General features: G+C 41.3%; 1 pseudogene; it reads right to left on the minus strand.

The window, feature by feature from the left end:
• Positions 1-5,249: 5,249 nt before the first annotated feature.
• Positions 5,250-9,237, minus strand: LOC123522421 (annotated as a pseudogene).
• Positions 9,238-10,625: the final 1,388 nt, after the last annotated feature.

The raw sequence follows: 10,625 nt of genomic DNA on the forward strand, positions 1-10,625 counted from the left end.
GAAGACAATAGTGGAGATTCTGATTGCTTTCAACAGAGATGAGATGTGCAGGGAAGTATTATGGGACTCTCAGTTTGCAGAATGAATTGGAAAAGAAATAACATAGAGCACTGGTTCTCAACATGTGGGTCATGACCCCTTTGGGGGTCAAACGACCCTTTCACAGGGATCACCTAAGACCATTGGAAACACATATTTCCGATGGTCTTAGGAACTGAGACACCGCTCCTCATCTGTCTCCAGGCGGGTCCACCCGCATGCATACACACCCACATACGAGTACCACATATGATGGTTACCCATGCTACCCCATGCTTCAAGACAAAATTTCATTTATTTGTCATTAGAAATAAATACTTCACAATATATAATTACATATTGTTTTTGAGAGGAATCACTATGCTTTAGTGATGTTCAATTTGTAACAATGAAAATACATCCTGCATATCAGATATTTACATGATGATTCATAACAGTAGCAAAATGACAGTTATGAAGTAGCAACAAAAATAATTTCATGGTTGGGTGTCACCACCACATGAGAAACTGTATAAAAGGGTCACAGCCTTAGGAAGGTGGAGAACCTAGTCTGGACATCAAGGGCAATTCTCCAAACTATGGAGGTAATTATAATATTTGGTTATTATAAAAAATAAGAAAGCAGCTTTACCTTATAGTTTTGCAGTCTGAAGATGAATCGTTGATGTAAATCTTTTCAATTACTTTGGAATTAATTGAGGTTTGCTGTTAGACAAAACTTGAATAGGACAGATGGCTATGCTGGATGAAAGTGTGTTCTGCTTGACCTCTGCTAATCCTCTGTTGAAGAAGCTTGGGTGAAGTGGTCGGTACGTGGGCCTCCACCAGTCGCTCTGTGGGGGATGCAAGGGGCTGGTAAACCCATCCTCAGAAACCGTATGGAGCAGTTCTACTCTGTCTGCATGGCCACTATGAGTCAGAATCCACTTGCTGGCAGTGGGTTTAGCTGATCGCCCCTTGTAGGTGCCTAGTGTTCTTGTGGTATCTCCATTTCTGGCCTATCAAAATCTGCTCTTATGAAAAATCTGATATAGCCATTTATTTTTCTGTAAGAGATTTCCAGGAGTACTTGATGGTTCTTTCACATGTTTGTATAAGACAAGATTTATCTCTGACCCTCCGTTGATGCTCTCTACCTCACATGCACATAAATCATACAGAATAAACATCTATCTATGGTTATGGCCAAGCCAGTATGTGGGAGTTCTTCAAAAATAAACATATAAGAAAGAAATTCGACCAGCTGCTATGATCAAAAACATTTTCACCCCTGGGAAAAAGTGTCTGCAAGAAAAAACAAACTATACATAATCTGGCTGTATAAACATAATAACTCATAAAGTATAAACCCGAGGGGGAGAATCTCTCAGTTCTAAACTATTTCATCCTCTGTTAAAGAATGAAAAATGTTTCATTTTAGTTGGCGCAGGGAGTGGACATGATATAGGTGCTTTATTTTTTAGAGTGGTAGGGAAAAAACTCTCCTCAAAAAAATGCCAATGAATTACCTTGACAAGAAGAAAATGCCTTCTGACAACACTGTAATTCCACATGTGATGATAACGTCGAGAGAGGACTCGAGAAGGCGTGCAGTCAGAACTGCAGGATTCTGAGCTTCCTATTGCAGTGAGAGGAGCGCATGATGAATAGGGACTATTACACTCTGAGTGAATGGTCATATGCATCAACCTCTTTCAACTAAAGAGAGCTAATTTATTATCCTGCAGATAATAAAAATGATTACATTTCCCTTTTGTCAGTGAGTAAAATTACTATCAAGCTTATTGCTTCTTGATAGCTATTATGAACGTGAAAAAATGCCACTCAATTTCCCCTTACCCATACATTATACATAAATAATCATTCCTTGGAGTTTACACAGTTTGCCAAATTTAGAGCTACAGTTGAGTGTGTTGTTAATCTCCCTCTCTCTATTTTTATGACACAACTTCTACTTGCAATAGATATTGTTGCTAGAGGCCAGTGAGTCACTTGCCACTCATCGCAACCCTATGTGCAACAGAATGAAACACTGCGAGTCCGGGGCCACCCTCACAACTCACCTCACTGAAGGGTTCCTCGGTCTTTCCCTTGATAGCAGTGAGTTTGAAGATAACTGTGATTTTACTCCCTGACACTTGAAGATCCACCAGGGACCTGGAAGATCCATACATTGGCTATAATAAGCAAATTCCCTCGTTGATGGCGTGGTCTTTAAAATATCCTATGTAGAACTTGGGATGGTGCCCCCCATGATTACAACAGCATGTGAAGCTAAGGTGCAAAAGGGCAAGTCAGTAGGTAGCCATTGAAGGTTGCTTTTGTCCTCAGTGCCCTCTCAGTGCCACTCAGAACTGGCACACAAAGCGGTTCATTCACTGCAAGACCTTGCTCACTCCCCCTCCCTTGGCTTGCAACCCTTGGCTGCAGTGGGGCCTAGATCTTTTCATTGTTTTTGCATCTGGCGTCCTGTTTTTTCAGATGGTACACTGCTTCCCTGCAAGAGGTTTCTTAAGGTTCATACCTCTATTAGCTTCTATACTGTTCTCAGCAGGACTCCTCCTTTGACCTCATCCTCACCCGGCTTGGGTGGTTCCTTCTAACTTGACCTGACTCCACGGGAGGCTTCAAAGTTTTTTATGGATCATATCTCAAATAATAAATTAGTGCTAAAACTATAATGAAATTTTCAGTTTATTAGGAATTTTAATCCCTTTCCATGAACAAATCGGAATACTACTTTTGATCTCATAACATTGGGATTTTCTTTAAAAATAAGGAAGAATGTGTTGATCATCCCTGGCATCAATTGCCTTCAAATGAGAAATAAATAACCAAGATCTAATACTTTCAAACACACTATCTTAAAATAAGCAGAATAAAGGATATATTGTGAGGGCTATAGTCAGAAGGTCAGACAATGACCTTGAGAGCATATTAGACATAGGATGCCCTTTAACAGAATTGGTTGTTCTCCTCGCAATTGTCCTTACGTTTCTGTCTCCTGGTCCACTATCTGGTTTTACACAAAGTTCTATATTGGGGTGTGCTTTGAATTCTCCAAGGACCTCCTGGCTATCCTCTCAGGACTGTCCCTTGGTTCATGGGTTGATTGATTTTATTGACCCTGAGTAATTTCTTTTCTTACCTCTCTCTGACCCAGCTTTATGTTGAAAAGCACGAAACCAAAACCAGATGGGCCTAGAAAAAAGAATAAAAGGAAAGGACAGGGAGGGGCTGTTGTTAGGTGCCATCGAGTCAGTTCCCCTCGGTAGCGACCCTGTGCCAACAGAACAGAAGGATGGGCCTGCCCCATCCTTATGATAGAGCAGTGGTTCTCAACCTGTGGGTCGCGACCCTTTGGGGGTCGAACGACCCTTTCACAGGGGTTACCTGATTCATAACAGCAGCAAAATTACTTATGAAGTAAAAGTGAAGACGAGCAGGAAGAAGTTACCATGTCTTTGCTTAAAATTCTAGTCTTGTAATATGTGAACAGTATTTTCCAAAGTATATTTTAAAAGCAGATTTTGCTCTTTTACGTAGCAGGTATAGGGTGTCATGGGAACGCTGAGTGGGTAAAGAGCAGGCCATTTAAAACATTTTACTCAAAGTAGCTTTTATGCTTTTTAAAGCCTCAAGAGATTTGATTGCTGGTGGTTGGAAGTGGGCCATGGCTCGGTTCAACAAGAAAGAGGTGTGTGCATTCTCAGTACATTTGCAGAAATCTTATAGCATAATCTAAACTAGTGGGAAGCAAAACCAGCTTCCCCTTAAAAACAACAACAACAATAACAACAAACAGGATATGATGAGTACAGAGGACTAAGGACTATGGGGAGGGCACACAGACAAATTATTTCTTTAGTAAAATTTCCTGAATATGGAGTACGGATTCCTAAAAGAATGTACAGTCTTGTACGAGCCAAAGGCAGATTTAAGCAGAGCTGACTCATTTTTGCTGAAACCAATGATTCAGTTCTTTGTAGGGTCGGAAGGAATCGTGTGTACTGGCAAAGTACTAACTTCACCCCTGTGTCCCAGGTCGCCTGAGAGAACTGAGAAAATAAGAAGCGCAAAGGCCAATGGATTTGAGAGTTAATTTCTAAGCTCTGATGCCATGGAGCGCTAATGGTGCTGTGGGTTAGGCATGGCGCTGCTGCTAACCCGGAGATTGGCTGTTTACACACACTAGGTGCTCTGCAAGAGAAAATCAGGCTGTCTGCTCCCACAAAGATTTACAGTCTCAGAAACCCCAAACAGGGTCACAATTCGCAGGAACTGACTCGATGGCAATGAGTGTGCTTGTCTTTTGCTGTTGTTTAAGCTATGATGTCAATAACATTGTTATTCTAAATACAAATTATCATGGAAATGGCTTACTTTTAAACTATTTACCACGAACTTAAGTTCAATGATAAATATAGCCTTATGATTCTAAGATGGTAGTGAGCCTGGTCTTATAAAAAATAATTTGGATCACATAAGTTGTACAAAATTTAGCTACCCCAATTTTATAGGCATTGGATTTGGAAATTTGTATTTTAAAGTGTAGGAGTCATTTCCACACTGAATATATGAAAAAGAAAACGCCAGATACTTCATTAAAAACTCATCAAAACATGAATTTATGTCTAATCTTTTGAGACTTTGCTTTACGAATAGTGGCTTTATACAGTACATCTTTGTGGCGAAAGCATTAACAACATCTAGTTGTCTACTACTTCCCCAGTGAACGCAGGAGATCCTTACAGAGCAACGTTAGGGCAGCAGTTCTCAGTGTGTGGCCCAGGAGGCCCTGGGCGTCCTCAAGGTCTTTCCCTGGGGTCAATGAATCAAAAATATTGTCATCATAAGTCTCAGACATTATTTGCTTTTTTCACTTTCATTCTCTCATGAGTGTAAAGAGATTTCCAGAAGTTACACAGCATGTGACATCTTAACAGATTCAGTTCTCTGTAGGCTCTGAAGGAGTCTTGTGTAATGGCAAAGACTCACTCCATCTTTTTACCCCAGGTGGCCTGATTTCAGAAGCAGATATAAAAATCTATTTTTGCTATTTTGCTGTCTTTGTTAAAATCGGCGATTAAAGTCTATTAAGCAAGACATTAAAAATATTTGCAAAAATATAAAGGGATAGTGTTCATTTCACTATATTCTTTAAGGATAATAAAGTTATTTAAAATAAAATATAAGATTTATATTAATACCTATTGTCTTATAATTATTGCTTTTAAATAAATTGGTAAAGAATCTTTAAATATTTCTCCATTTTGATTATATCTACACAGAGAAACATAAACAGAAGGCCTCAATTTTTAAGATTAAACGGCAGTTCTAAAAAGCAAAAAACTTTAAGAACCACTGCTTTAGAGTGCTAATTGACAAATGTCAAATCTTGATTTTTTGATGATCTGGAGAAAATAATTATTTTCAGATGACATTGAAAATTATTTCCAAAATACATGCACATCTATTATTTTAAAATAAATGAAAGAGACAGGCCATCCTGAAATTATTCCCCTTTCAAATATGAAGAAATCAAGAAGTAAATTAGCAGCAGAAAGGTAGTAGCACATCAAGCACTTTAAAAAAAATCATTTTATTGGGGACTCATACAACTCTTATCATGATCCATACATATATCCATTGTGTCAAGCACATTTGTACATTTGTTGCCATCATCATTCTCAAAGCATTTGCTTTCTGCTTGAGCCCTTGGTATCAGCTCCTCATTTTCCCCTCCCTCCCTGCCACCCCCTTCCTTAAGAACCCTTGATAATTTATAAATTATTATTATTTTGCCATGTCTTCCACTTTCCGATGTCTCCCTTCACACACTTTTCTGTTGTTTGTCCCCCAGGGAGGAGGTTATATGTAGATCTTTGTAATTGGTTCCCCCTTTCAACCCCTCCTTTCCTCCACCCTCCCAGTATCACCACTTTCACCATTGGTCCTGAAGGGATCATCTGTCCTGGATTCTCTGTGTTTCCAGTTCCTATATGTGCCAGTGTACATCCTCTAGTCTAGCCAGATTTGCTTCTTCCATGTGGGCTTTGTTGCTTCTCAGTTAGATGGCCAGTTGCTTACCTTCAAGCCTCTAAGACCCCAGATACTATATCTTTTGATAGCCAAGTACCATCAGCTTTCTTCACATTTGCTTATGCACACATTTGTCTTCAGCGATCTTATTGGGAATGTGAGCATCATGGAATGCCAATTTAATAGAACAAAGTGTTCTTGCATTGAGAGAGTACTTGAGTGGAGGCCCAGTGCCCATCTGCTACCTTAATACTAAACCTATAAATATATGCACATATATCTGTTTCCCCACCATCATATGTAAATATATTTGCATATGTACATGCCTGTATTTAGACCTCTATAAATGTCCTTTGCCTCCTAGTTCTTGCTCCCTTTTCTGTTCTGTTGTACACCCTTAGTGTTTTCTTTGGTGTGGTGTAGTCAGATTGGGAGCAATTCCCACACTGTGTCTCCAGTGTTGTCCCCTGTAGGGCTATGGGTCAGTGAAGGATGCCATGTCTCATAGTGGGGCCGGCCATATGGTCCTCTCTGTGCATTGGCTGCTCTGAGAGGGAATATCGTCCTCAAGGCTTGGTGGGCCTGGATGTGCTCTACTCTCTCTTCCTCCCCCTTCATTTGCTTCTGTGTGCTCTGATCAGACATGTCCTTCTCCCTAAGCTGCAGCTTCAGTGCTGTCCTCTAAAGTAAATTCTTCTCTGGGGAGAGGTGGCTGGCTGTCCACGTAGTTGGGATTGAGGCCGGCCCCTCAGACTTCTCTACTGGTTACCAACTTCATGCCAGTATGTTGTGTTCACATCTTGGAGCACCAGGTTGAAGTCTGGTCCCTCTTTCCCTGTGGAGATATAACAATACCCTGCCCTTGCTTGGTTAATGCCCTGGTTCCCCTGCTACCATTTCTTTCTTTCCCCCCCACTCCTTTTTAGTTGGCTACCATATGCATCCAGGGATTTGGTCTGGCCCCTGCCATACTACTTGGACCTCACCCCAGAAATATTTGTATACAGCAGCTTTTTCCCTATGCCCCTTTTACATTTTTTTTTAAAGCTTACCTCAGCGGACTCATGTTGTACTTGTCCTTCGTACTTGGCTTACTTTGCTTAGCATAATTTCTTCCAGTTCTTCCCATGCAGCGATATACTTCATGTGTTCATCACTGCTTTTTAGCGATGTGTAGTACTCCATTTATGTATGTACCACAGTTTTTTAATCCATTCGTCTGTTGATGGAAATTTGGGTTGTTTCCAACTCCTTGCAATTGGCATATCAAACACTTTCAACTGTACCCCAAGGTTTGGGGTGGTTACTTCAGTCAATTTCCCATATCAGACCTACTTTCATGTGGTGTGATATGCTGAAGCAGAATCATATCAAACAGCATATGCTGCAAACAGATCAAACACTTGCAGCCATTTCCATATTAGAGAGCTTCTGACCATCTAAGCTAGCTCCTTGTTATTTATAGGAGCTGATGGCTAACCACGGTTCAATGCTTCCCTAATATGAAAACACTGTTAGCTTGTTCAGTTGGAATTCTTTGGGGCTCTCTTCCTCCTCCTTCTGGACAGCCTCTTTTTACAGCTCTCAACAGGTTCCTAGGTAACTCTGACAAGCCGGCTTTCACTCAGTCTAAGTACTGCTCTGTCTAGACTTATGCTCACCACCCCACTCAGGCACTTATAAAGCTCCCTCAAAATTGTACTCCTAAGTTAAATTTCCAATGCATCATGATTAGTCTTGCCTTACCCTATCAACCATATTTCCCTTCTTCTAGCATGGACAATCTTCAAGGTAGGCTCTCCTTCCTACACTGTCCTCGTTCCAACTTCCATAATAACAGGCTCATCTTTTTTTTTTTGAGAACATTTTAACTATTTAAGTAGAAAATGGGAAGGACTCCCCGCCCCCCCCCCCAGACATGCAGGATCAATTTTACTTTTGCCACCAAAAAAAGAACGATGTATATCTTCCTATCCCAACCAGATAGTTTAATGATCTCTCGTGGAAATCCACCAGAGACTCAAGCATTGACAACGATGCCACGGTAGAGTATCACGAGTCAAAGTTCCTAGTGGTTTCATCGCTGAACACCAAATGGAAGAAACAACCGAATCCATAGTAGCTTCAGGCTTCCATGGGAAACCACCAGCCTCTTGGAGGGGTTTCTCTTTCTGAAAGCAGCTCCTGAGTCCAGAGAATGCTCGAGATTCTCGAATCTGGCTTCTTTCAACTACCCAAAAAACAGCTAAAGCTCCCACTCTTTTTTGGAGGCAAGTAAGGCGAAACCCCAACTTCCAGGTGTGACATCAGTTTTGAAGATGACAGTAAAATTGTCATCACATCCTTGCTGGTGAAACACCAGTGCAGACCGTCTCATGCACAGGAAGACAAGTGAGTGGCCGGCCCTTCTTGACTTTGGCCTAGAAGAAAATGATTGTGTGTGTGTGTGTGTGTGTGTGTGTGTGCTTTGAGCTGGGGATTTGCCCCCTCCACTTTGACCTCCAAACAGCCTCTCTGATATACTTGGGGTTCGGTGGTGGCCTTTCTCCCCACTTCTCACACACATCCAGCATTTTTTCTACCACCTCCCCAATGAAGACCTTAGAAATACCAGGCATAGCAAGGTTTTGAGAGACAGAGGTTCTATGCATTTCAGAGTGATTCCGCTGTTCCGCAGGAAAAGAAGAAAGGAGGATTTGCATCTTTTGAATCTAGTTTTCATCCATTTTCTGCTTCTTCTCTTTATTTTCTTTGGTATCTATTTTCAGTTTCTTGGCCACAAGAATAAGTAATGATGAGTCTTCCCTTTGGGATGCTGTTAAATCTGAAACACCTGGATTCTTTCCTCTTTTTTAATCTGGGGGTTCATCCATGTATCATATCATCCCATAGTTCAGTCTCATCAAGCAGAATTGTGCTATTGCTACCACATCCGTTTCCAGACATTCTTTTTTTCCCTGGACTCCTTGACATTCTGATTCTTTCGCTTGCCTTCTTTTGCCACATTTATTTTCAGTCCGAAACTCCATCCCTGTCAGTTTCCTCCAGGATTCTGTCCATGTTGGTGGTCCCGGGGCCCAGGAGAGCAGCAAATATCGCATCTGATACCCCTGTCTCTCCAGATTTGTCTTTGAGTGACTCGCCGGCCCTGACCATAGCTGAGAACAGAACAGACAAGAGGAGCTTGCTGCACTGTCAGACACCGGAGTTCAGAACCCCATGCAGCCCTGCAGCCTAGAACCAAGCTAAATTTTTGCTCACTAACCTTTGGACCTGCTTCAAAAGACTCAAGTATTTATCTATTTATTTATTTTAAAAATCATTTTATTGGGGGCTCACACAACTCTTATCACAATCCATACATCCATCCATTGTGACAAGCACAATTTGTACATTTGTTGCCATCATCATTCTCAAAACATTTCCTTTCTACTTGAGCCCTTGGTATCAGCTCCTCATTTTACCCCCTCCATTCCCCACCCACCCTCCCTCTGTCATGAATTCTTGATAATTTATAAATTATTATTATTTTGTCATGTCTTACACTGTCCAATGTCTCCCTTCACCCACTTTTCTGTTGTCTGTCCCCCAGAGAGGGGGTTATATATAAATCATTGTAATCAGTACCCCCTTTCTATCCCACCTTCTCCTTACCTTCTAGGTATTGCTACTCTCATTATTGGTCCTGAGAGGTTTATCTGTCCTGGATTCCCTGTATTTCCACCTCTGTACATCCTCTGGTCTAGCCAGATTTGTAAGATAGAATTGGGTTCATGATAGTCGGTGGGAGGGAGGCATTAGAGAGCTAGAGAAAAGTTGTATGTTTCATCGGTGCTATACTGCACCCTGACTGGCTCGCCTCCTCCCCATGACCCTTCTGTAAGGGGATGTCCAGTCACCCACAGATGGGCTTTGGGTCCCCACTCCACATGCCCCCTCATTTACAATGGTATGATTTTTGTTCTTTGATGACTGATACCGGATTCCTTCGACACCTTCTTATTGCACAGGCTGGTGTGCTTCTTCCATGTGGGCTTTGTTGCTTCTGAGCTAAAAGGCTGCTTGTTTATCTTCAAGCCTTTAAGACCCCAGATGCTATATCTTTTGATAGCCTGGCACCATCAGCTTTCTTCACCACATTTGCTTATGCACACATTTGTCTTCAGCGACCATGTCAGGAAGGTGAAGACTCAAGTATTTCAAGTACAGTGAACCCTCGCCATTTCGCGATTTGACTTCCGCGGCTTCACCCTGTCGCGGTTTTTGCGTAACAGCGCATGCTCTGTCATTACTGCCACTGATTGGCTCATACTGTACATGCTTGATGCCATAAATAATATAATAAATAATAAATGATAATTGTAATGTCCAAAATGTTTTACTGTATTTTCCCTTTTTCGTTTAATGAATTGGGTAATATGAGTGTAATGGTGACTAAAGGGTGTTTTTTCATGTCCTCTATGCTCTAACTACGAAAATATTTGATTTACAAATAAGGAATCCTACTTCGCGGAATTTCATTTATCACGGTAGGGTCTAGAACC

This window comes from Echinops telfairi, unplaced genomic scaffold, assembly GCF_000313985.2.
Source record: "Echinops telfairi isolate 266 unplaced genomic scaffold, ASM31398v2 ScPeMD7_3;HRSCAF=10, whole genome shotgun sequence".
Classification (NCBI taxonomy): Eukaryota; Metazoa; Chordata; class Mammalia; order Afrosoricida; family Tenrecidae; genus Echinops; species Echinops telfairi.